The sequence below is a fragment of the Notamacropus eugenii genome, chromosome 2, assembly GCF_028372415.1.
Source record: "Notamacropus eugenii isolate mMacEug1 chromosome 2, mMacEug1.pri_v2, whole genome shotgun sequence".
NCBI classification, from domain to species: Eukaryota; Metazoa; Chordata; class Mammalia; order Diprotodontia; family Macropodidae; genus Notamacropus; species Notamacropus eugenii.
Window position 1 is genome coordinate 337,255,408 of NC_092873.1, and position 27,865 is coordinate 337,283,272.

The 27,865-nt window shown below is 41.9% G+C and overlaps 2 long non-coding RNA genes across 9 annotated transcripts in view; both read right to left on the minus strand.

Moving 5' to 3' along the window:
* Window positions 1-641: 641 nt before the first annotated feature.
* LOC140528074 (uncharacterized) overlaps window positions 642-27,865 on the minus strand; it is a 261,449-nt gene continuing 234,225 nt past the window's right edge. For 6 of the 8 annotated variants that reach the window (XR_011975058.1, XR_011975060.1, XR_011975059.1 and 3 more), the window contains 5 exons: window positions 4,620-10,378; window positions 3,953-4,039; window positions 2,115-2,248; window positions 1,408-1,569; window positions 642-1,098 (listed from right to left, as the gene is read on the minus strand). This is a non-coding gene — a long non-coding RNA (uncharacterized lncRNA). Of the gene's footprint in view, window positions 1,099-1,407; window positions 1,570-2,114; window positions 2,249-2,712; window positions 2,890-3,952; window positions 4,040-4,619; window positions 10,379-27,865 lie in introns of all 8 variants that reach the window. The other 2 variants (XR_011975063.1, XR_011975064.1) reach the window with 2 other exon arrangements.
* On the minus strand, window positions 10,386-27,114 carry LOC140528075 (uncharacterized). The gene is made up of 3 exons (XR_011975067.1): window positions 21,552-27,114; window positions 19,358-19,568; window positions 10,386-19,223 (listed from the first exon to the last, which is right to left on the minus strand). It is a non-coding gene; the product is annotated as an uncharacterized lncRNA (long non-coding RNA).

Here is a 27,865-nt window from a genome sequence, read left to right on the forward strand (position 1 = left end):
GAAAAACAAGCAACAATGACCCAGTGGTCACTACTAACATAAGACATTTACCCATGAGGATAACTGCTATTGGAAGAGTAGTCCTTTAAACATTTCTTCTCCAGTGACACATGTTTCTGAAGGAGAGGAGTAGGAGCTCTTGTTTTCTTTGCCCTAGAGTCTGGCTCAAAGCAAAAATAAAAATGCTGAAATAGATATTTCTCCCTCCTGATGAACTGTCTTTACAATAAGCTGCTTGCTGGGGTCAGAGAAACCTGAGCTCAGAGACTTTCTGCATACACAAAAGTTCATATGGGGGAATCGTCCTAAAGAGTCGGAGGAAATCTGCACAGACACAATCCCTTTTTATCTACCCTCTAGTTTGGATTTGAGACCATCTTGCTCATGGTGTCTCATTTCCTTTCCTTCCTTCTTCACACTTGCCCAGTCTCCTCTCTCCCTGTTCGGGGTCTAGATGCCAGTTATAGATAACCAAGGACATGATGAGTCTTAAGTATTAAGTCCTAAAAGTGGGATCACAACAGAGAGAAAGGTGTGGCAAGTAAAGGGGGAATGAGATTGCCAAAGTTACTATGGGCCCTGCACCTAGTACAATTCCCTCGTTTTGAAGAGGAGGAAAGTGAAGACCAGAGGCGAACATGTATTGTCAGTCAGTCAACAAACATTTATTAAGCACTTACTATGTGTTTAATACCCACACAGTGCCAGGTAGTAAGCTAACTAATGGTAGTAGTAGAGACAGAGCTAGAAGACCAGTGAAGGGAAGTATGTTGGCCATAGTCATTCTGTCAACAAATATTTATTGACTTCTATGTACCAAGCACTATACTAAGCACTGGGAGTAGCTGAGAAGAATCAGAACCTGGGTTAAAATGTAGATTCACTGACTCCAAATCCAGTGCTGTTTCCCTTATACCATCTCCTTTAGTTTTGTAGTAGAATGGAAGTTGGAGAGAGAACAGGATTTTTCTTGACATGGTTGTTGCACAGTTGTTTTCAGTCATGTTCAACTCTTTGTGTCCCATTTTGTGGTTTTCTTGTCAGAGATACTGAAGTGGTTTATCATTTCTTTATCCAGATCATTTTACACATGAGGAACTGAGACAAACAGGGTTAAGTGTAAGTACCCACAGTCACACAGCTAGTAAGTGTCTGAGGCTAGATTTCAACTCAGAAAGATGAGTCTTGTGGACTCCAGGTCTGAAACTCTATCTATTGCATCACCTAGCTGCCCCCTACAGATATGGAAAAGAGGGCAATCTCTTAAAAGAGGAGAAATAATGAAATGACTCAAATCAAAATAAACAATCCAAGGAAATATACGGGGGCCATCATAGGTGTGATAACAGAATGGAATGAAGAGGGAAGAATTATGGTGGAGTGGACAAGGGATGGTGATTTACTTACAATAGTCTCTTGCTGAGGCCATACTATCCCTATCCCCCAAATGCATCCAATGAGATAAGATTCCAGTGATGGTTAGGAGGCAGTCTACTTTCAGAAAATTCAGTAGATCTGGAACACTGGGTTCAGTTCTGGGCACCATGGTTTATAATGGTCACTGATAACCTAGAACGTGTCCAGAGAAGGGCAGTCGTAAGAGGTAAGGTCTATATTGTACTAAGATAGGTTGAAAGAAAAAGGAAAGTTTAATCTGGAGAAGAGAAAATTCAGGGGAGACATGATAGTTCTTCAAGAGGGATTTGATATGAATGAAGGAATTAAAGAGTAGATAAATGAAAAGTATTTATGAAGTGCTTACTAAGTGCCTGGCATTATGCTAAATGGTAGGAGTAAAAACCAAGAGAAACAGCAACAACAGCCAGATGAGCTCCTTGCCTTCAAGGAGCTTGCTTTCTAATAGGAGAAGACAACACGGGGAGAGCTAAAAAGTAGGGGGTGGGGAGAAGAAAGCCATTTGGAAATGTCCAAGATGTGACATGGTGGTGAAAACTCAACGATCAAAGCCCAGGGCCCCAGGGGACAACGTCTGTACTTATTGTGTTTGGACCCAGAGAACGAAACCAACAGCAATGGGTAGAAGTAGACAAAAAGTAATGATTTTAGGAAAATTTTTCTAATAATCAGGGCTATCTAAAAGTGGGATGGTTTGCCTTGAGAGATGGTAGAAGACTTCAAGTACAGGCTGGATGACCACTTATTATATGTTATTGTAGGGGTTCCTTTTTGTGTATGAGTTGGACAAGATGGCTTCTGAGGTTCTTTCCAGCTTTCAGATTCTGTGATCCTGTGAATAAAAAATGAAATACATCCATTGTTAAGCAATTTTTTCTTCTAACTGAAAGCAAATCACCAAAAACACGTGCAGGCTTCACCAAGGCAGGAAGGGTCCAAGACCAAGCATTCAATTGTGGGTTTCTTTTAGAGAGAATACCGAAGCAAAGATAAAGCAACAACATCAATTGTGCTTAAATCTAATCAAGTGTAGGCACAGGAGTCTTTCAATGGGATTTCCTCAATTATGTAATTCAACTTTGGATATGACTTCTGTTTAAATGAAACTACAGAGAAAGAAGCAATCTCGGGGAGGTCATAAATGTCTAGGAAGAAGCAGTCAAATGGACATGGATTCTGAGATAAAGACTGAAAGCTAAGGATCTATGTGATAGGCCTCTGAGAAAGATGTTAAGGGATTTGAAATCATATTATCAATCTGAATTTGGAACAATGTTAAGGGATTTGAAATCATACAAGATAACCAGCCTCCGGTATCTGAAGGGTTGTCCTTTGGAAGTGGGATTAGTCCTGTGCTACTTAATCCCAGAGGGTAGAACAACGGGGACTCGATTTGACTTCTGGTCTGGTGGCATTCTAGTGAGAAACAGTGCTGTAAAGGAGAGGCTCCATCCTTCCGCATCTGAGGCAGGACTGTGCTGGCAAATATTTAACAATTAGCACTCCAGAAAAAAATGTACACACAGAACACTTTTAAGTTTAACCTACTGATTGATGTTTTCTCCATCACTTATTAGTCTTATTACGTCTATGCAGTCAATAAAATAATAAATCAAACCCTGATTTGAGGTGTTTGCTGATTTCCAAGGCATACATGCTCACACAGAAAATTTAACAGTTGGCTCTCAAGCTGGTATGAGCTGGCTCTAGCATACCCCCGATCTGAGGTCAACATACTACCAATGAACAGAGTCCTCAGTGCATTGCCTCGGCATTTGTTCTTTCATTTTAGGTGAAGGGGATTAGAGGCTATAACTGTGTGGGTTTAGTGCATGCTGGGGTTTACCATCAGTCAGTACAGCTTTGAAGCTCCCAAGAGCAAACTTCCAGACGCTGTTCAACAGTATCAGAGATTCATCCAGTATGAAGGAGATAGATGTACATCTGGGTGTGAACTTAGTCAAAGCAATGCACTGTGGAAACTTTATTAAAACTGAGCCTACTTTCTTCAGGGACCATGGTGTATCGGAGAGTTTTTCTGAAATGTTGGGGGTAACTGTTTGTACTTTTTCTTATATTTTTGAAACAAATATCCTTTTTTAAGAGACAGGGATACAAAAAGATGGAGAGGAGAGAAAGGGGGAGAAAGACAGAGGAAGACAGGGAGGAGGAAAAAGGAGAAGAAAAAGAGGGAGAGTCAGGCAGAGTTAGGGAGAGAGGAAGAGGGAAAGAAGGAAGAGAAAAGGGAAGAGACAGGCAGACAGAGAGAGGGAAAGGAGGGAGAGGGAGGGAAAGAGAGAGAGAGAGAGAAACAGACACAGTGAGGGAAGAAGAGAGGGAAGGAGGGATGAAAAGAGAGAGGGAGGGAGGAAGGGAAGAGAGGAAGAAAAAAGAGGAAGAAAAGGACAGCAGCAGCAGTAATGACAGGTAGAAGTTGCAAGGAAGCAAATTTAGGTTCAATGCCTGGAAAAAACACCCTATAACTCTGAGAGCTATCTAAGAGGGCTTCCTTGGACTATAAAAGGTTGTGCCTTACTGAAGTTACTTAGCAAAGGCTTTTTCCTCTTCCTGATGATGACTCCTCATGTGAGGAGCAGGTCACTCAATTTTTCTGTTTCCCCATCTGTAAAATGAAGAGATTATACCAGATAGTCTCGGGTCCTTTTCAGCTCTAGTTCTCTAACACTATGATCTATTTGTCAAGTATGTTGTAGAAAGGATCCTTATTCATGTAGTAGTTGGATTAGATGACCTTTGAGATTCTATGAATTTAGGTTAGTCTAAGGTTCTTAATCTGAGTTCCTTGAATTTAAAAAAAAAACCATTTTGATAACTGTTTCAATGTAATTTGTTTCTTTATAATTCTGTATATTTTATTTTGTGCATTTAAAAACATTTTTCTGACAAGGGAGCTGTGGACACCATTAGACTCCCAGTAGTGTCCAGGATACACCAAAAAGTTAGGAACCCCTTGTCTAAAGGGAAGAACCTTATGACTTGTAGAAGACAGCTCCATTTCCAGGAAACACAACGAACAAATTTCTCATCAATACTCATCATGCCTCTTCCTCTAAGAAACATTTTCCTCACACATACCAATTATGTTTTCTTTTTTAATCATTACAAGTTAGTACCTAATGTCTTTCCTATACCCATAGCCCCACTGTCTTATGTGTACAATTTCATACCAGGTTACAATTTACCTTAGGAATGAGATGTGGAGGTCTTTCAATGTCTTCAGTTATCTTTGAAGACATATCACCATCCCCTTCTCAGTCAGTAGGTATCTCAGTGTAACTCAGTTCAGGTAGGACAGTCCCATCCAGGTGTCACCTGAGCCAATAACCTAGGCAATAACATTCCTAAAACAAGCCCAGGCCCTGAATATAGGTAGCCTAGTTGATAATGTAAAGTTGATGTAGCCTCTGCTACAAACGTCAAAAAGGAGCAAATGGGAGAGCTGAAAGGAAGGGAAAGGGAAGAAGAAAACAATATTTCAAGAAATCCTTCAGCAGAACTTGATAACCCCAGAGTACACTTTGATTGGCGCCAGACAGCACACAAAAGCCAAAAAGGCATATCCAGGACTGGATACCTTAAACCTTCATGTTTGCCTTTTGTTAAGCAAACTAATAAATCCCCATGAGGTTTTAGCCATGCTGGACTTCCAGTTTTTATTTATTGGCCAAAACTGCAGGCAGATTTTTTCCTGGTTACCCAGGTAAATAGTAATCTTCTTTCCACACCCTCTTGTCATCAACCTGTGTGTCTATTTGCCTTCTCCCTCAACAAACCCTTTGCTCTACACAACCAACATCCAGAACAAATAATTTTGAAGTCATCTTTGGTGATGAAATTCCCAAGGAAGGCAATCATATTTTCCCCCAGGGATATGGATCTCTTTCTGCAATTATGTAAAACATTACCATATTAGTCATCTTGTACAAGACTCAAATAAAAGAAAAAAATGAAAGTGAAAAATAGCATACTTCAGTTCATATTCAATCAATAACAGTTCTTTCTCTGAAGGCAGATAGTATGCTTCATCATTAGTCCTTGGGGATTGTCTTGGATCATTGTACTGGTGAGAATTGCTAAGTCATACACAGTTATTGTGTACATCGTTCTCCTGGTTCTGTTCACTTCACTATGCATCAGTTCATGTACGGCTTTCCAAGTTTTTCTGAAATCATCCTGCTTGTCATTTCTTATAGCACAATATTATTCCATTATAATCATATACCAAAGCTTGTTTAACCATTCCCCAAACGATAGACATTTCTTTAATTTCCAATTCTTTGGCACCACAAAAAGAGCTTCTATAAATATTTTTGTACAAGTAGGTCCTTTCACCTTTTGCGAGTATGTCTTTAAGATATAGACCTAGCAGTGGTGTTGCTCTTTGGCTGCTTGCAATATTTTCTCCTTGACCTGTAAGCTCTGGAATTTGACTATGATGTTGCTAGGAATTTTCATTTTGGGATCTCTTTCAGACGGTGATCAGTGGATTCTTTCTATTTTGCCCTCTGGTTCTAGTACATCATGGCAGTTTTCTTTGATAATTTCCTGAAAGATGTTATCTAGGTTTTTATTTTAATCGTGACTTTCTGGTAGTCCAATAATTCTTATCTCTACTGGATCTATTTTCTAGGGCAGTTGATTCTCCAATGAGAAATTTAACATTTTCTTCTATTTTTTTTTTACTTTTCAAATTTTGTTTTATTATATCTTGATGTCTTATAAAGTCATTAGTTTCCACTTATTCAATTCTAATTTTTAAAGAATTATTTTCTTCAGTGAGCTTTTGCATTTGCTTTTCCATTTGGCCAATTTTATTTTTTAAGGAGTTATTTATCTTGGTAAATTTTTTGTTTATCTTTTCACATGGTATTCACTCTTTTTTATCATTCTCTTGCATTACTCTTATTTCTTCTCCAGATTTTTCTTCTACTTCTATAATTTCCTTTTTTAAATCCTTTTTAAGCTCTTCTAGGAATTATTCTTGAGCCTGAGACCAAATTACATTTTTTCTTTGAGGTTTCACATGTACCCATTTTGACATTACTTCCCTCTTCTAAGTTTATGCCTTGATACTCCCTATCACCATAGTAACTTTTCATAGCCAACCTCTTTTTTTTCCTCATTTTCTCTGCTTTTTTTGTGACTTGGTGTTTTTATATGAGATTTGGGCTCTGGTCCTTCTCTGTTTCAAGCTTTTTGTGTTGGACTGTGCATCTTACTGCTGGCTTTCACTGGGTTTCAGGGCTTAGCTCCTAAGGCAATCATATTTTCAACACATCCAACCAGAGGATGTGGGAAAGCAAGATTTCAGGTAGGTCATCTGGGGCCCAAAATCATACTGTTTATTGTTGTTTGTAATCACCAAATCAATGTTAGAGCAGGAAGGGCTCTTACAGAGTATTTAATAGTCACGCTCACATTTGGAGGGGAAGAGACATACAGAATCTTGGGATATCTTGACTATTACTCTTTCCATTAAACTCATTTCCATCAATTAGAACACCTTGCTAAAGAAGTGTCAGGTTTTATTCTTTCTGTTCCCCTACCAGGACTGTGACAGGCCATAGAGCTAAACCAGCATTAATGGGCATTGCTCTGAGCTAGTGATTATTTTCAAGGCTGCCTTTAAAGCTGTGTTCACTGTCTTTGGATAGGGGAAGTTGCTACCTTCAGTTTCATACCTTTGTTGAAGGTCTTCAATCACATGTCAGCATAGCCCCAGACATGCCCACAGCAGTTTTCCATAGAATACCCATAAAGGTCAAAATTTGATGGCATGGAAAAAAATCCTACAAATAATGGCTTTGGTAAATGTTTTTGGTGTGAATTTGGTTTGAAACAAGACCCATAATGAATGATGAAAAATTAAAGTATCCTCAGTACATGAATTAAACCCATACTTCATATTATACTTTGAACTGTAAAATATTGACATTCAAAGTTCTTTTTAGTTTATGGGCTCCTAAGAGAGCAAGAATCATGTATATATTTAGCTCAAAGATGCCAGAGCTGGACATCATAATATCCTCTTTTCAGAGATAAGAAAACTGAAGCCTAGAAGTTTCCTGACTCTCAATCCTTTTGGTGTTATGCCTCATGCTACATGGAGCCAGGAGAAAGGGCTTAATTATGGTGGTAATTTGGGGGGTGATGAATGATGAAGGAAGAGTGGTTTGGCCCAAGATCCCATCAGGAAACTGGCTCCCTGGGGCATCTGACAACTTGGGCACTCTTCCCTAGTATCCTGGGTTCCTCCAATTCATTTAGACAAATGTACTCAGAGCCTACAAAACTTGTAATCAGATCCTATTATCCAATACCACTCTTGATGCTCTTTCTTCTGGCTTACTGAAAATGAAGAAAGGAGTTGAAAAAGTGAAAGAGACTTAGGCCTTTTGTACCAATAAAAGCACTCTATGAAGAGTTGAAGGCCTGCTCTGGACCTTTGGTGGGCAGAAGAGTTCCTTTGAAATGACTGCATCTTTTAAGAGAGGATTCTTTTCCAGACTCTTACCACATTAGACTAGGACTTCAGTCATTGCAATAGTAAATGTAACAGGAAGGTAAGATACTCTTGAGGAAGGGAGATACTCTTAAGTATTTAGTACATGAAGTGTTTGGATTCTTCCTTCCTCAGTGATAAAGAAAGAATTGGCTGATGTTTACATACAGCTTTCTACCCCACCACGTAATTCATTCCCTGTACCTAGTTACTTCTGCAAAATAAGAAAGGTTGCTCCTAAGAACTGTGTTCCCTCCCTATAAATTATTTGGGCCATTATTTCTAGTTGGAGAAATGGAGGATGAATCCTTGGCAAGTCACCTAGATAAGACCCCGAGCAAAACTGGCCTTTGACTTACTAGCCAGAAAAATGACAATTTTAGACAGTGTTCATGACAAAAAATGGTGCAGTTAGATGGTTCAGTGGATTGATAGCTGGGCCTGGAGTCGGCAAGACCTGAATTCAAATCTCGCCTCAGACACTTAACAGCTGTGTGACCCTAGAAAAGTCACTTAATCCCATTTGCCTCAGTTTCCTCATCTGTACAATGAGCTGGAGAAGGAAATGGCAAACCACTCCAGTATCTTTGCCAAGAAAATCCTAAATGGGGTCATGAAGAGTCAAGCATGACTGGAAGACTGAACAACAAATAACAAAAATAATGATAACTACCATTCATATAGCACTTCAAGGTTTGCAAAGCACTTTACAGATGTTATGTCATTTGATCCTCACGAACCTTAGGAAGCAGGTGTTGTTACTACCTCTATTTTACAGATGAGGAAACTGGATCAGACAGCAATTGAGTGACTTGCCCAGTATCACATAGCTAGTGAACGTCTGAGCCTATACTGGAACTCATATCCACTGAGACACCTGACTGCGTCTAATTAAGCACTAATTAACTAACTAAGCATTAATCATCTAATAAATGCTTATAGACCAATTGATCATTAATTATTTCCTGGCAAATCTAAGGCTCTCAGGAAGAGCTCTAACTTTGCCTCAGAAAAAGCCTACAAGGCTATACACGTTGAGTAAAGTAGTAGAATATTTCTTAAATATTAAATTAAATTAAATATCTTAAATAAATAATTTCTTAAACAATTAAGCAGGCCTTTCATTTTGAATGTAAGAAAATCCATACATCTTTGATTCCATGTTTCCACCTGAGATTGAACCATAAAAAATGTCCAGGAAATCAGTTTCAGCAACGGATGACAGGTCCCAGGATACAGGGATGAGAAAGATGAGGCACAAAAGCTAATTGTGTTTTTTGTGACCCAATTCTCTTTTCTGTTGTCAGAGATAAGGGGAAGTTAAGCCTCATTGTAAGCACATGTTGGGGTTCTCAATCACAAATAGCCACCAATCCTGGTGGATCACCAGCTCTATAAAAGAATATCTTAGGTAGAAATTATTGCCAGAGACAAGGGTCTCTCCAGCTGACTTTCCAAAAGATGAGTCCCGGGATAATGTGAACAGAAGACAGCTTCCATTAACAAGAAGTCATAGCTTTTTCCCCTCCAAGGCTATCATCCAAAGAAGCAATCTAGATGGGGGGACTTGGGAGGAACACTATATTTCAGTAGATGCCCTGGCTCCCAAGGAACTTTCCCTCCTACCAGCCAAATGTCAGAAACTCTAAAGTAAGTAACTAGTAGGCCTGCAATATTAGGTCATAAACCATCACTCTAGAGCTTAGGGGGCCAAGGCCTGCAAAATACCAGGAGGGGACAGGAAATCAATTCCATGGCTGCTCCCATGGCAATGGGTAAACACGGGGCCCTTGAGAAAGAGCAGGAAAAATTAAGCTCCCATTTGACCTGAGAGTTGTTAACTATTCACCCCTGTATCCGGCTTGAAGATAACGGAGCAAACAAAAAAAAATCAGAGTCCAAAGGCACAGTAAAAAGCCAAGACCTGGGGGAGGGGGCATTGAGGAGAAGGTAGAGTGGGGAGAGCCCTCTAGTTCCTGGGAAGGTAAAATCTCCAGGTCCAGGTTGCCCAATGCCTTTTATTTAAAAGCACCAAGGACAGAAAGACACAACAGTATTTCCTGGCTGTTCATCACCATCAAGATCTTGCTATTTAGGGTATAACTCTATCAGCATCCAATTCAGACCCAACACTCACACAGTGAGTAGCACACAGTAGGTACTTAATAAATTTTATTGATTTATTGACCCTTGGTATGTGATATTTTCCTTCCCCAAAGATCATGCTACAAATGATTTTCAATCCAAATCCAAGAATGTTCATTGTTAAGAGGTGATCAGGCCCCAGTGACGTCCATCTGTTGGGGCCCAGGGGTTCTGCTTCTACAGTGATAAAAATCTTGGTGCAGAGAATGGTGGAGGTGGTAGAGGCAAGGGAAAGCAGAGCCAACTTGGACATTCTATCCCAGGTCTCCATCTGCCACTTCTTCTTCCCAGGGCCTGTGGAAGAAAGAAAGTAAGAACTAATCTCTGGTTTCTGCCACTCCAATTGTACTTCCTTAAATCCTCTAATGTGCTGGATCTTGAACAGAATATATGGTATGATAAATAAACTCTAGGGGCTTTAAGCACTTTATTTTAATTCTTGGTGGGTGGAGGGATGTTGTTGAACTATCTATGAAGAACCTCTCTCTACACTGTCTCATTATTAAGAATCCTCCACCATTCAGTCAATCAATATTTATTAAGGGCCTACTATGTGTCAAGCAGTATACGAGTTTGGAGGATACAAGGCAAAAGACAGTGCCCTCCCTCAAAAAGCTCACAGTCTAACGGGGGGACAGATCAAGCAAACAAATATATTCAGATAAGTTATCTATAGGATAAACAGGGAATATTTAAGAGAGAAGAGTCACTAGAATTAAAAGGGATTAGGAAAAGTTTCATGTAGAAGACAGGATTTTAGTTGGGACTTAAAGGAGGCCAGAAAATAATAAAATCCCTACTACATTTTTCTCTCCATATAGTTATAAATCATAGAGGATTGTTATTGTTGTTCAGTTGTTTTCAGTCATGTCTGACTTTTCCTGAGCCCATTTGGGGTTTTCTTGGCAGATACTAGAGTGGTTGTCATTTCCTTCTCCAGCTCATTTGACAGATGAGGAAACTGAGGCAAACAGGGTTAAGTGACTTGCCCAGGGTCACACAGTTAGTAACTGTCTGAGGCCAGATTTGAACTCAGAAAGTTAACATATCCTAAAAGAAAGTTACCATCATCATTGAACATCCTATCTTCACCACTACTTTTAAGATGAGGATACAAGCCAGACATGGTAATACAAGACTGTCATCCCTTGCTTTTGGGGATGCTGAGGCTGGTGGATCACTTGAGTTCAGGAGTTCTGAGTTGCCATGGCCTAAGCACCAAGCCACCAATATATTGAGCCCCCACAAGGCAGGGGCCACTGGGTTGTCTAAGGAGGCCCATGTCTGAACCAGAGCCAGTCAAAACTTCACTACAGATGGTTAGTTTACTCCTAGCCTGCATGAGATAGGGAGACCCAGCTTCAAAAACAAAGAGAAATGGAAGAACGGGTCAGATTATTCTTTTCTATAGGTGAGAAAGAAGCAGAGTGAGGTAGATTTTTTTCAGGGGATAGGGATCAAAGATGCTCTGATCTCTAATCTGAATTTTTATTTTCAGTTTACTTTTGCTATTACTTCAGCACTATTTACTTCTAATTGGGAATTGATGTGGAGTCTGGAAGACACCGAAGGTCAGAGAAAACAGGATAGCAGTACCAAATATTTTTTGCCTCCCTCCATTCTTATGGCAAGGAAAATATGACACATGATAAAAAAGATGCATACATAAAGCGATTAGCATCCTTGAATACACTATTTAACCACTTGAATGCCCCAGTAACATATAGGGGCTTATCCACAACATGATTTAGAGTGAGAGAGCAGGATATAAGAGAAGTGGAGAAAGAAATCTGATTCTCTGGGTAAAATGAGAAAAGCTTTTGGGACCTAGTTCATCGTAAAATGACTACTTGACCAGAACTCCCCATCACAGGATTCCAGCTGGACAACTGCAACACAAGGACAATCAATATGATCCACTCTTCCTCTTCGCTAGTGGGATGGGGTGACTAACAATCTGGGAAAAGTAACTATACCATGACCTTTGAAGTAGGGACCAGAACCAGACCCTGAGAGAGCATTGTGAGAACCGACCTGGTTTCTCTCAATTCCTCTATAGCTCCAAGAGGGTCAGTGGTTCCCAGTGTGAATGGAGGATCTTTGATGGACACAGAATAAACCTTGGACAAAAAAAGTGCCAATGATCTCTGAGTTACAGGTGTCAAATATTCAAATGAAAGTCATAGTACAAGGTCTTAAGAAAGACAAAGAAGGGAGGGAGGATAGAGCAAGAGAAAGCTCTTTGCTGTATAACATGATAAACTGAGATTAAAAAGCTATGAAACCGACCAGGGCTTTAGAATTCTTCTATCTACAAATCTGAATGTGTTACCTTCAAGTCCACACATACTTCCTACATAACAGACATAGAGGCCCATTCTACAGACAACAGGAACTTTCAGTCAAGTTCAAACCTCACTGTGACTACTATGTGCAAGGTACCAAGAGAAAGCCATCAGAGCTATAGCCAGCTATAACAATGAATGGTAAAGAAAAGACTCGAGAATTCTGGCTTCAGCCACTCATCCAGGACCCTCCTTTTCCCCTAGATTTAAACATGCAAAAAGAAAACTAAGTCCTCTTCAATCATTTCCTTCCACCTCCCCTATGACAACCTTCAGAGCTGCATCAGGGAACTCCACAAGAAGATTTTATTTTCCCAGGGAGATGCACATGGCCAGCACTTTAATCAGCACCAAGCCAGTGAATAACACCAGGACTTCCTTCGTGTTGCTCAGCAACTTCACGGACTTGGCAAGATGATAAGCACAGAGAAAAAGACTGTGAGAAGTCTGCAAAATAAGATCAAGAATGAACATACAAGATTGCACCTTCTCTTGTTCCAGTATGGGAGACAAATCCAGATAAGAGGGTAGAAAGCAGGAGACAAACACAGATAAGTGAGTAAAAAGCTACAAGGCAATCTGATGAGTTTATAATTGTAACAACACCCACCTCTGCCATTCCCTACCCCACCAAACCCTTGCAAGGAAGTTCATTTATTTGACAGACACACCTCTGTTAGATGACATACAGGAAGGCAAAAGCTCAGGTATAGGGGATCAAAATATACCTAAAACGCAGATTGATTGCCTACAAACACACAGTCCAGAGGCCATAATAGTGCTTGCCATGGAACTTTAGCATCTGTTGTGACTTTTCTTGGTTGTGCATCATTCCCTAGCCTGCCTGAGTCACTTCCCTGGATAGGAAGCCTCCTCCATGTCAGGATCTTACCTCCAGCCAGCTCTGCTAGATTATTTTTATACTTCCGGTTTATACGGCCCTCAGGGAGTTTATAGGATAAACCCACCAAACCATTGCCCTGTCCATTAGACCATATCTCCTAGTTCATATGAAATGCCTCTGCCAGAAGCAAAATATGTCGGCATTATTTATTTTGAATAGTCCAGGAAAGACAGAAAAAGTGAGTGAGATAGATAAATCAATCAACAAACATTTATTAAGCACTTAGTATGTGCCACTAATGTACTATGTGCTGGGGATACAGTAAACAAAAAACCGAAATATTAAAAAAAAAACTTTCCTGACCTCAAGGAGTTTAAATTCTAATGGATTGTGTGTGTGTGTGTACGTATATGTATGTGTATATATGTATGTGTATATATGTATGTGCATGTCTATACATTTCTATGTATATATGTATACATATGTGTATACATGCATACATATAACATAGATATAGATTGTATGTATTTATACAGATATTTTTATTAAAGATATAGATAAGACATAGACATAGATAGATATAGATATAGAGTGAAGGGTGATAATACCCTCTCCTCTAAGGAGCTTTGAATATGATTACTAAAACTTGGACTTGATAAGGAGACAATTGATCACCAGTCTAGTACTGGGGGCAGTAAAGGCCTTTCAGACTCACCTGAACTCAAGGTATCACCCCACCCTTCTTAGATGCAAGGGGCTACTAGATACAGCAACCAGGTTAATAGAGTAAGAGATCACCAATGGGTCTGTAGGTTTCCATTGGGCAAGGGTGGGGGGAGTTGTGGAGGACAGAGAGAAGAAATATCATGAATTCTTGGGAGTCTATACTTCTACAGGAACTTACTGCAACTTCTATGCTAGTTACTGTGAGTTGGGCCAAATGGAAACTCTTGGACCTGCCTGAGTCATCTTGTGTAGTTAAAACTTGATCACAGGTGGGGTAAAAGGTCTCTCTTCCCAAGCAATGGAGAAGAAAAAGGCTAGAGTACTTGCTATACCATCTCTCCTTACAGTAACGCTATGTGCCTGGTAAGGAAGGAAGATGGCACCTAGTACCTTATTATGGACTATATAGGAGGTAGATCAAGCAGTCATCATGCTAAGGCATTTTCTTAACTTCATCAATTTGATGAACCAAATATCCCAGGCTCAGGAAAAATGTTTTAAAGTTGCTAACCTCACTAATGCCTTTTTCTCTATTCCTGTAACTGAGACTAGTCTCAAGTATTTTCTCTCTGTCTGTGTGTGTGTGTCTGTCTGTCTCTCTCTCTCTCTCTCTCTTTCTCTCTCCCTCTCTCTCTTTCTCTCTCCATTTCTCCCTCTCTCCCTCTCTCCCTGTCTCTCTCTCTCTCTCATACACACATACACACACACACAGAGTCTAGTAGTCAGACCTGGGATTGATCTCATTTCCTGTGGACACTGATAGCCACCGTTAGATAATATCATGTTGACTGGACAAGACAAAAATGATGGTCAAGAATAGGACACCAACCCTAAGAAAAACCAGGGTCCAGCCCACTTAGTCAAGTTTGAGGCAATATGATTGATAGGAAGAACTCAGATGATTCAATATGTGGTCCAAAATAAGCTACTAAAATTTGACAAAACACTGGTTAGCACCAGTGGGAGTGCAGATGCTAGTAGAGCAGACAATAGTGGCTATCATTCCTGGGATATCAGTCCTAGCCCAGTTCTCTCTATTCCACTAGCCTAACGAGCTCTTATCTCTGGGGACTTGAATTCTGAAGGTTAATGTTCTTCTTGGTCCACCTACTGTAAGAGAGGCATGCACAACTTGACTTCAATGCCATCCATCTAGTCACAGCAATACCTAGATGGGGCAGGCAGGCTAGTCCAGCTAAAGCAGCAAGGCAGTCTGAGAGGAGGCATGTGCCAGTTGAGTCAAACCATGACTACTACCTCCCCTCAAACCCTGGTGAAGGCAGACCAGAACCCTAAGCCTAAGAGTTCAGACTAATGACCTTGCTTCTAATATGGTTCCCAGAAACCATCAATGAAGGGAGAAATCCTTGAGGGGGGAGAGACTATGCCCATCACCACCAAAAAACAACCTCCACCTAACTTCTACCAATAGACAGGTAAGCCACAAGAGCCCTAGGAATAGCTGTCTCCCTACCCCCAAACAGAACACCGGTCCTACTTAACCTGATCTCCATACCCATTCTCAAAAAGAGCAAGCCATCAATATCCTTGGCATTGTCAAATGGTTCCAAGTCAGAAAAGGATATGACGTTTTCAAAGATGCATTGTTATCTGCTTTGCTGTTGTGTCCTAAAGACCACTAAGCCTCTCCATTGGAACTGCATTTGAAATCTCTTCTATCTGAATGTAAGCTTCTTGAGAGAAGGAAATATTTTATTTTTCTATTGAAATCTCCAATAGTTGCTGTTGTGCTTTGCACATGGTTATTATGCTATTTCAGAGCAGCTAGGTGACACAGTAAATAAAAGTGTGAGGGCTACAGTCAGGAAGGCTCATCTTCATGGGTTCAAGCCTGGCCAGAGACACTTACTAGCTATGTGACCCTGGGTAAGTCATTTAACCCTGTTTGCCTCAGTGTCCTCATCTGTAAAATGAGCTGGAGAAGGAAATGGTAAACCACTCTGGAATCATTGCCAAGAAAACCACAAATTGAGTCACAAAGATTCAGATGTAACTGAAAATGAATGAATAACCACAACAAATGCTTTTTCATTCATGAACTTCCTGGCAAGTCCTCCCAGTGAGCTGCGCTGAAGGACAAATATTTGAGATTATTCTCCCCTCTCCCCCACTGCCATAGGCTCCAAGGGAAGGAGGAGATCCTGGCTGATGGGCTAGTGAACACTGAATGGATGGTGCTACCATGATGGTGACTATAGTACCAAAACAGGCTTCATAAAAGAGGGTCTACATAAAAATGCTCTTTACCCTACTAAAGATGATCCTCATACATGGTAAGAATAAGTGACTATGCCAAAAGTGTACCTTGGCCCTAATGGTCTTGATGGGGCTCTTCATTGTCATCACTTTACATTGGGAGCCTCACCATGAGTTGTAAAGATTTTGCATCACCCATCAAATGGGCCAGATCATTAAGATCCAGAACTCTGTCCTTCTGAATGGAGAAGGCAAAGCCTGGGATTTCTGGTCTTCCTTTTCTTCTATATGCAGTCACTCCAAAGGAACATTACATGAATTTCTTTTAAACTTTCTTTCTTTTTTTTGTTTTTCTTTTACTTGCACTAAGCCCTTTCTCCAGTGCTATCTGGACCAGATTTCTCAAATTTCCAAGGTTATGGTTGTTAAAAAAATGGCCTTAAAACCATTAAAGTGGTAGAAGATCTGTAAGACCATTAGTACCCTGCAAAATGATAGGATATGGGAGCAACATCTACTAGAATCCCTCCCACAAAGAATGAGCTAGTTTTTTTGGTTTTCCCCCTAAACAGCAAAGAAGCTGTCCCTGAGACTTGATTGGTCCAAGGGACTATCTCAACATAATGACGGACTTCCCAGTTTCATGGGGGTATAAAATAATCATCCCATAAAGAATTGATGCCCCTATGACTTGATGAATGCCCCCATACCATGAAAGTCAACACATCCTTCTGACCAGACATACTTCTGGATGGAGATGATGGGGGCCACATCTACTTGAATCCATAATATCTTTGTTTAATATCCTTTTCATGATACTGTTAAGTAAACTTCTTTATTAAGTATTAGATAATCTTCAAGTGTCTCAATTTGTTCCAACTCCAATCCTGAACCACTGAACCAGCCTGAGTCAGTCTTAGACCCATAAAGATGCTGATGTTCATCAAGTAAGAAAGGGTAGCAAGAGAAGATGGCACAGGACAGAGCCTTGGGTTACTCCCACAATTAGTGTGGGTGATGATCCAGCAAAGTAAACTGAGAAGGAGGAGTCAGAGAGGTAGGGAAACAAAGAGAAAGAGCAGTCTTGAAAATTCAGGGGCAAGAGTACCTAGGAAGAGAGGAGAGTCAACAGGGTCAAATGCTACAGAGAGGTTAAGAAGGAGGAAGACTGAAAACAAGCTATCAGACTATCTCCAATGCCTTTGGAAAAAGTAGTTTTAACTTTGTTGAGGCTGGAAGTAAAATTTCAGAAAGAAGAAAGTAAAAGTCAAGAAAGTATGCACTGAGTGCCAAATCAATTTCTCAAGGAGTTGGCGGAGAAAGGGAAGAAGGATATAATCACTAGCAGGAATGATAGGATATAACGAAGATTTTTAAGAATAGGGAGACATATATATTTGTAGGCAGAAAGGAAAGAACCAGTAAATAAAGAAAGACCAAAGATTAGAGAGAAGGGGGATAGCAATCAGGGCAATGTACTAGAGAAGACAGGTGGGGATGGGACCAAAGGTACATGTAAAGGTGCTGACCTTGGCAAGGAGGAGGGCTACCTCTTCATTAGAGACTAGCATGTAGGAGGAAACAGTATGAGATAGAGTCAAGAGAGTGCAAAATAAGAAAAAAATGGGGGAACAGGAGTCCTGTGGCCAAGATCCTCAGTTTTCTTCATAAAGAATGAGCTAAGGTCCTCTGCCAAAAAAAATGGGTGTAGAGTGTACTGTGGGAGGCTTGAGGAGGGAAGAAAAAGTTTTCTACAGTAGTTATGTTGATTTAAAAGAATCAGTTATGGAGACGTAAAAGCCCTGCCATAGTGAGGGCCCAGTAACTACTGAAAAATCTTTGGTAAAACTAAGATATATCCTGAAGATAAAGGACTCTCCCATTTCCCCACAAATCAGAAGAAAACATAAAGAACAATCACATTAGGTTGGCAAGGAATGATGGAGTAGGCCAGGACCAGGGTTTCAGCTAAGAGCGGGGAGAGCCAGGCAGGTAGGAAATCAGTCTAGGCAAGTCAAGCCCAGGCTGGCCAGGTAAACCAGGGAGGAGCAGGGAGATAGAAGAGGCTTAAGCAAACAGGGTTCTGAACTGAGGAAACTCATGTGTCAACAAGAGAAACTTTACTGAGTGGGGTTAGAGATTCTAATCCTAAAGCAAGGGCTACTGGCTCTTTGTACTGTATGAGTAACCCCAGACCCACAGGTGTTGATCCAAGGCACAAGAGGGCAGAGGCTTTAGGTCAACCCTGCTCCTGATTAATGCAAGGGCACAGCTACTAGGATTGCCTTACAAAGGGTTAGACTTAAATTGGAGCAAGAGAGATTTAGATAAGCACAGAGAAGGAACTCCCTAAGTCCTAAGTCAGAGTGACAAGACAATTGAATCTAGAAGAGGTAGAGTCCCTGACTTTTCCATTAAAAACGGGGCAGGCTAAGCAGTTTCTTAAAGTTATTACTATGAATATGCCTCAGTTCAATTCATTGCCTCAGTTCCTTTGTGTACAAGTAGTTCATGATGAGCTAGATACCAAGGAGACGTAAAGATAAGCTCATCCCATGCAAAGAACAGTCTGGATAAAGCAAGGATTTTGGCCAGTGGTAAGGGAGAGATGGGACTCTCTTCCCAATCAAGTAAGCCTTTTGACAACAGAAAATGGGTCTTGTTTCCTACCATAAAGCTCTACTGGGCTGGGTAAGATTTCACATATATTTAATAAAGCCATGAAAATAGGCACAAGCTAGGATTTCATGACTAAACAGATGGAGAAGGAAGGGAAGGAAAGAGAAAGCTCAAGTCTGGGGCTCTTTAAAAAAAAAAGATAGCCACCATCAGAGAGGAAGATATGGACAGCATGAAGTCCTGTCCTCTTTTCAGAGAATGCTTTGGGGTCCCAGTGAATTCCCTGCTGAGCTTGCCTTTTTCTCCCTTTCCTCTTCCATCTCCAGCATGTGGTGCTGCAACGCTGGGCCAAGTTTTTTCCTGCTTCCCTTGGCCAAAGTCATCAAACCTGGGATGACACACGAAGGAGGGGGAAGGAAAAGGAAGCACAAGGTGATCTGATAGTCTTGGGTGGACTAGACTAGAGCTGAGCCTAGCCAGGACTCTTTTCCCCCCAGGAGTTAACCCGTTCCCCTTACCCACCTCTCTATACTGCCATCTCATCCCCAGTCCTGGCTTGAGGGAAAGGGGATGTGTCTTTAAGCAATGTGGTCAGAGCCCAATGCCTTCCAAGTCGCTGCTCCTGGGTTCCCAGCAGCCTAAAGGCAGAAAGAGGGTAGGGTGTATGCCAAGAGCATCCCATCCTCTCTCAGAGAATTTGGCCTTCTGTTCTTTCGGATTCTTTTCAGAGCAGCTGATTTCAAAGATAAAAAGAGAAGAGAACCAGTTGTTGTTCAGTGCCAGTGAGACTAAGAGGAAAAGAACTTAGGAGGGTCTTGCTCCCAGCTATCACTGAAGCTGTTCCGTGTTTCTGCCATGATTCACTTTTGACAGTTTCCTTTCTGCAAACAAGTTTGTTAGAAGACTTAAATTATTTTCGCCTCTGGCATTGAACTTTTCCTCTGTCCCCACCACACACCCCCAAATCCCTCCTACTTGACTAAAACCCCTGGGCTCTCTCCAACCAGTAAACCTTGTGTGCAAATGTCCTGACTTTTGCAAATGTGTTAAAAAAAGAAACCTTAAAAAACTTCCAGATGTTCTGTTTGTGTTGTGGTGTTACCCTGCTCCTGTCTCTCGAGGCCAATACACAGCACACAGCATCCTGCCTGCTCTCCTGTCTAGATGAAATACTGGGAGGCAAGAGGAACGGCAGGGGAGGGTGAGGGGAAAGACAACACTCTCCCAGACTCATCCCCTATTCATTTATCTCACTAACCCTTTCACTGCAAACACATGTCTGACCATCATCCCCCTCCCCCAACAAACCCTAGTGAGCAGGTAGGTCCTCTTCCCCATGGCCCACACAGCAGCTTTCAGTTTCCTCTCGTTCCTGTTCAGCAGGTTCTGGTGCTTCCAAGAAAAATCTGAATGTATAATAGACTCCTTCTCATCGGGTACTTCTCCTATGAAGCCTACCCAGATTCTTCCCACCTCAATCCACAATGCCTCTTCAAATTTTCCTAGATCCCTGTATCTGGATCTCGCAGATGACCCCCTATCACTCTCTCCCATGCCTTCTCCTGCCTGTGTATAAGGGGTAATACCTGGCACAAGGCAAGCACTGTAGAAGTGTCAAACTGAACTGAACGTACTAATTCCTGGACCAAACACTTCTCTGAAAGGTTTGCTCATCACTTCTAGCTGTCCTCTAAGCTACTGGGAAACCCAACAGTTCATATCAATATCTACCTCTTTATCTACACATATATGTGAATGCACATGTATGTATACACATTTACACATATGTGCACATATGTATTTATATACATATATATCATCGTGCACACATGCTTGCATTCATGAGTATGTGTGTGTGTGCGTGTGCTATATCCTGTCCTGATCCTACTCTGAGCACCATGGGCTATATAATCCTATATCCTTCTTCTCTTTCTCTGCTTGAAAAAAGCTATCTTTGCTTATCTCCACTTCTCCTCTAATTTTCTTTTTATCCTTCGAAATTTGATTTCTTGGCTTCTTCGACCTCCTTCAATACTCAGCTCAAATCCTACCCAAGTTCCACCTTCAATGTGACTGCTTTGTCCCTAAGATTACCTTCCATGGAAATTGTATATATCTTGTGTGTGTGTGTGTGTGTGTGTGTGTTGTTGCTCAGTTGTATCCAATTATTCATGACCCCATGGACCCTAGCACACCAACACTGTCCTTGGGTTTTCTTGGCAAAGATACCGGAGTGGTTTGCCATTTCCTTCTCCAATGGCTTCAAGCAAACAGAGATTTGCCCAAAGTCACACAGCTAGCAAGTGTCTGAGGCTGAATTTGAACTCAGGTCTTCCTGACTCCAGGCTCAGCTCTCCATTCACTGAGCAATCTAGATGCCTCCTACACACACACACACACTCATACACACTCATGAATGTAAGCATGTGTGCATGTGTGTGTGCGTGTGTGTGTGTGTGTTTTGAGAGACAGAGAGAGAGAGAGAGAGAGAGAAAGAGAGAGAGAGAGAGAAGGTTGCCTCCCTCAATAGAAGATAAGATCCTTAACTGAATATGAGATCACATTTTTGCCTTTTGTTCAACCCCCAGTAGTTAGGAAGCTCTGGATAAATAAATGGTTATTGCCTTACTGACCTCATTACTCTGAAAGATTCTCTTCAAAGTTACCGATGGAATCACTTAATTGCCAAACATTATGACCTTTCCTCAATTCTCACCGTTTTTGCTCTCCCTGCAACACTGGATATTGCTGACCTCTCTTCCTTACCAGCCTCTGCTCTCTGGGTTACAGGACACAGCTCTCTCTGGGTTCTCCTTCCTACATCTGACCATTTATCACACCTACTACGTGGGAGTGTACCGGAAGGCTCTGACCTAGTCCCTTCTCTTTTCTTTCTGTACTTGTTTGCTTAGTGACCTCGTCAACTTCCATGTTTTTAATTCTAATATCTATGCAGATGATTCTCAAGCCTCTCCAGTCTCTCTCAAGATTTCCAGACTCACAAACCTACTATACATTTCAAACGGATGTTCCAGGGCATACAGAAAAATCAAGCTCATTATGTCCAAAACAACTTATTCTCTTTTCCTCCCAATCCATCCCTCTTCTGAACTTTCCTGTTCCTGGTTGATGTACATCCCCTCAATTTCCAATTCTTTGCCACCACAAAGAACTGCTATAAATATTTTTATACAAATAGGTCCTTTCCCTTTTTCTTTTATTAATCTCTTTGGGATACAGACCCAGTAGTGATATTGTTGGGGTGGAGGTCATGCATCTTTACAGCCCTTTGGGAACATGAATTTTTCCTATTCGTGTCAAAGGCACAGGCACTACCATCTTTTCAGTCATCCAGGCTTACAACCACATTGTCACCCTTGACTCCTCAGCCTCACTCACTCCACATAGCTAATCAATTGCCATAATCTGTTGTTTCTACCCACAACACCTCTCACATACATTCCTTTCTCTCCAGTCACATGGCTACCACCTTAGTTCTGGTCTTTGTTACCTTGTGCTGGACAACTGCTATAGCCTCCTAAATGGTCTCACTGATTCTCTCCTCTCTCCACACCGATCCATCATTTATAGAGGTGATTTTCCTAAAGAACAGACCCGACTACCTCATAACATTCTCCAGTAGCATCCTACTATTACCTCTAAGATCAAATATAAACTTCTATGCTTGGCATTTAAAGTACTTTCACAACCTGGCCCTTTCCTATTTTTCTCATCTTCTAACATTATTCTTCTCCAGACACACTGTGGTCCAAACACCCCTCCTTGATGCTTTTCACCCAAGATACTATTTCCCATCTGTGGGTCTTTGCACTGGCTGTACCCCATTCCTGGAATGCTTTTCCTCTTTATCTTTGAATCTTAGAATCCCTGGTTTCTTTCAAGAAGCTCATGATTCAGCTTATGTTACCTCTCTGAACAAGGTTGCCCTTGGTTCCCTTAGCTGCTTGTATCTTCTTCTCCAAGACTATTTTGTATCTAGTTTCTATGTGTTATGTGTGTATGTATGTATGTGTGTATACATGTATGGGTGTATGTGTGTATGCATGCATGTGTGTGTTGTCTCCCCGCTAGAATGTAAGCTCTGTGAGGAAGGGAATATCTAACATAATATGTCACATGGTAGGTGCTTCATAAATACATTTATTCATATTATTCTCATTATTTTATTAATATTCTTTTACTGGACCGTTGATTTCATAAGCGCCTTACCAGACACTCCTTTACCACTGCAGACTCACATCTGTTCTCTAATGTATTTCTCCAAGAGCTGCCTCAGGGAGCTGAAATTTTAAGGGTCCTGCTTAGGGCCACAGAACTAGGATTAAAGTCACCCAGGTCTCCATAATTCTGAGGTCATTCCTCTATTACCAGGCTCCTTCTCATATCATATCATACCACATTGTATCATATCATATCTTCTGTTGGATTATGTTGTGCTATATTTTCACAGACATATATGCATGTGCACACCAAATGCCTCTCCTTATTAAAAGTATCAAAACCTTCCCTAAGATGATTTTGGTATGGGCTCACCTGGAGGTAGCAAGATTAGACTAGATAACTTTTCAAAGTCATTTCTAAGACCTAAGCATCTCTGCTCTATAGACTTGAACACAATGGAGTAAGGTGCCAATAGATAGGCCTGTGCACACACAGGTCCACACACACAGGACTCAGGATTCTTTGCACAAGGCAACGCCTTCTCCTCTGTTTGATGTTTCCGGGGTGCCTCCAGATCCTATTGGGCCCCGATCAGAGCTCAATAAAACCGGCACTATCAAGGGGCCCGTTTGCGTTTGCGAAAGCCCCAGCCTGTTATCTCTCTAGCCCAGGGTGGGGTTGCTTCTGCTGGCATTCAACGGAAAAGCATTAACAATAGGTAGATCAAAGGCACTTCCGAGCCAAGCCACCCAGATTCCCATATTTATCCCCAGACGCTTGTTCAGAATGATGAACTCTACAGATAATCTAGTCCCAAACTTCCTTCTGCCCTACATCAAGCCCCGTATCCAGGAAGAGGCAAGCCAGGTGGCTAAACGCAATACTATTTCTTCTACCTCGACCCTGTAACAAGGAGAGGCAGTAGAAAATTACTCCCAGGAACTGTCTAGCTAGCCCAAAGACACTGAGCCACATGATATGGCCCCCAAAACAAGCATTCTTAAACTTCGGGGGGAGAGGGTATCATGGATCCCCTTTGGCAATCTGGTAAAGTCTGTAGACTTCTCAGAATGTTTTAAAAAGAATAAACCACATAGGATCACAAAGAAAACCAACTATACTGGAATATATTTATCAAAATATTTTCAGAAACAAGTTCATAGACCTCAGGTTAAGAACCTCTGCCCTACAGGCATATGAAATGTATGAATTTATACCATCAACTAGAATATTTCATTAGTACATATGAGAAAAAAAGCAGTTACAATGCAACAATTATTAGGCACCTACTAAGTACTTGGCCATGTGAAAGTAATGGGAACACACAGGAAAAGAAAAAAACAGTTCCTGTTCTTGAGGAGCTTAAAATCTACAAATAAGTTAACAATAATTTTAAGGACAATCTTACATGGACAGTGCAGCACTATGCTAAAGAGGCCAAGGATGTAGGTTTCATCCCCGTGTAGACCAAGTAGGGCTGCGAGGTGGCACAGTGAATAGAAAGCCAGGTCTGAAGTCAGGAAGATTCATCTTCCTGAGTTCAAATCCAGGCTCAGACATGTGCTAGCTGTGTGACCCTGGGTAAGTCATTTAACCCTGTTAGCCTCAGTTTCCTCATTTGTAAAATGAGCTGGAGAAGGAATGGCAAGCCACTCTACCATCACTGCCAAGAACCCCACCCCTTTCCCAAAATAAAAGAGTCACAAAGAGTCAGACATGACAAAAGGACAGAGTAAGGAACCTTTGCTCTAATGTACTGCTACAGGATCCATTTGAAACTGACCGACTGCTTCACAGTTGACATTCATTTAACAACCACGTATCGAAAGTCTATTACTTAGGTATTTAGTGAAGCGTAGTACTGGGAAAAAGAAAAATAATGAAGCCTGTCCTCACAAAATATGTAATTCAGGAAAGGGGATGTGGATGTGTGTGTGTGTGTGTATGTGTGTACAAACACATACATGCAATACAGATAATAACCATAGGATGGAACAGAATATTATAAGGAAGGAAATAAACTTTTACTAACTACTTATTGTGTGCCAAGCACTGTGCCAAGTACTTTACAAATATTATCTCATTTGATCTTCACCACATCCCTGGGAGATAAATACTATTATTATTCCCATTTTACAGTTAAGGAAACTGAGAAAGACAGAAGTAAAATGACCCACCCAGGGTCACACAACTAGTAAGTATCAAAAGCCAGATTTTAACTTCAGCTTTCCTTACTTCCAATCCAGGGCTTTATCCACCATGGTGCTTACCATAGGAAATGCTTTAAAAGAAAAAAAAAGCTAGCTGTGTGAAGTCAAAGGAAAGGCTAATCTTCTCTGACTCTGAACAGGATAGGATGGAAAGAGGAGAGATGAAATCAAGAAAGACTTCACCGAATATGTTTGACCTGGGCCCTGAAGAATGAGCAGCATCTTCAAGTCCTTTGAACTTATTCCCCTTCAATAAAGGATAAGGTCCTTGAGAGCAGGGGTTGTTCAGTTTGAGGGGCATGCTGCAGGCATTTCATCAAGACTTACTGACTTGAGGTGGAAATCGCCCCTACTCCTCCTCTCTCCCTGAGATGGGAGAAGGGTTGTATTCTAGACATATGGACAGTATGAGCAAAGACCCAGAGGTGGAGAGGTTTGGGATGTGTACTAGGGACCACAAATGATTGACTCTGTGTGCAGCATGAGAAGGAGGGAGACTGGGAAATGTTTCAGTATACTCCACAACGGCAGGTTTAGCATTAACTTGGAAAGAAGGCTGGAATTGTAACTGGTTCAAAATGTTATTCCTCACTTAGAGTAGCTTCTCCCAACCTCCACCTCTTCACCTGCAAAATTAGGGGATTTGGCTCAATGATCTCAAAAGTCCCAACTAGCTCAAAAAGGCTGCTTTGCTATTGTCAGAGATGAGGAGGGAATCCGGGTTACAATTCTTCATAGTTGGGTGAATCCCAAGGTCATTTTCTGGATATAAACCACACACAAAAGGTGGGCAACTGCATAGAACTAGTCCCTACTGTTTAGGGAGATTAGGTTTGGTTGTTGTTGCTTTTGTGTTGATAGCAAGGCCATATCCCTGTGATTTGAGTTAGCCCTTTCTTTTCTGTGTGTGCCCTCACCCACTCCCTCAACTCAGGAAGTCTGACTTCTCATTCTCACTCTATAGGAGGGTGGAGGTAATAAAGTTGGGAGAGGTCCCTGACCATCTGCCACACAGCATGCTAGCCAATGCCACTATCTGGGCACGAAGAGCACCCAGGCTCCTGATCCTAAAATACCTGATGCTGATTTATATGCCATGTTATAATTAATCTTTGATTCTATTTAATGGAGAAAACCATAGGCATCTTCTAGCTCCTAATCGTAGGCCCCACAAATCTGTTTCTTTTTTTCCCTTGTATTTTGTTCCCCAAATCCCACTCTATAACTTCACCCTCCTCGTATACCTTTCTTCCTCAAGCCACTCCAGCTCCCAGCTATGTATCCCTGGCTTTTTTGGGGGGTGAGAGAGTTTAGATATGTGTGGCACTATAGTAACTTCAGCCTTAGCAATCAGGTTAGGCTAAATCCACCTGGAAAAATGCCTGGCTGGTTTGAGCCCTGCCAGCAAGAGCTCCAGTGTGCACAGAACACCAACCCTCCAGCTCCGGCACCTTCCCCAGTCACAATGGAGCCAAGCTGTTACCCATGGCTGCAGCTGGGCTCTTTGAGGCACTGGGAGGTCAGGCAGGGAGCTCCTGGAGCAGGCCACACACACAGTGCATCAGGGCCCCAGCTCTGTCCCCAGAGCCCTGAGCTCCTCTGGCTCCTAGCCCTGTGCTCCGAACACTCCACCATATGGCCTCCCTTGGGGAGAGCAGGAAGGAGAGGAAAAAATAAACCATGTGGTTCCCAACAGCCCCCACCAAGAGAGAGCCATAAACAGCTCCCTCTGGGTGGTAGGGACCCTGACTTGGAGTGGGGAGGGTATGACCCAGGGGGCTCCGCCCCCCAGCAGTCCTCCAGGAATGCAGAGAGGGCATCCTGGAAAGGAGCAGGAAAATGAGAAAGACAACATAATGCCTGCATCAGGAAGGCTCCTTTAGAACCTGACACACATTCTCTACCCCCTCACCATGCCCCCCCCAGCACATACACACCCCTCCTCACTCCTAGACTCCCCCCACCCAGATGTGCTTCCGGGAGTTTGATCTGAACTTCAAAACACACTGAACTTTGGGTTACTTCACACTTTTCTAATTAAAGATCCCAAACTGGATTTTCATGTTTGTGGACAGCCTTGACCAGCTGCGTGGGCAGTGCAGCAACAAAAGGAAAAGAAATCACCCAGCACACACACATTCATTCTCCCTCTCTCTCTGTCTCTCTCTCCCTCCTTTTCTCTCCCTCCCTCCTCTCTCTTTCCCCCTCTTCTCTCTCTCCTTCCTTCTCTGTCTCTGTCTCTCTGTCTCTGTCTCTCTCTCTCTCTTTCTCCACTCTCAAAAAAAAAGTGACGGTGAGAGAAAACCCAGACCAAGCTTGCAGTCTTGACCCTCCATCCTCCTAGTGCCAGCAGGCACTCCACATTCAGTCACCTTGCCTTGCCTACTGGGGGCGGGGGAGACAGTAGAACCCTGGGAAGAGGGGGAGGACAGAGGCAGAGAACAGATCCTTCTGGGCAGCAGCCACAGAAGCCCAGCCCTTCAGTCACATCACGTGGCACAGGCTGCAGCAGGACAACTTCCTGAACATGCCTGGACTCGATTCACAATGGGAGACTTCAACAACAATGGAGGGGTGGACAGTGAAGCCAGAACTGAAGGAGAAGCCTGGGTGCTGCTGGGGGAGGGGAAGAAAGAAA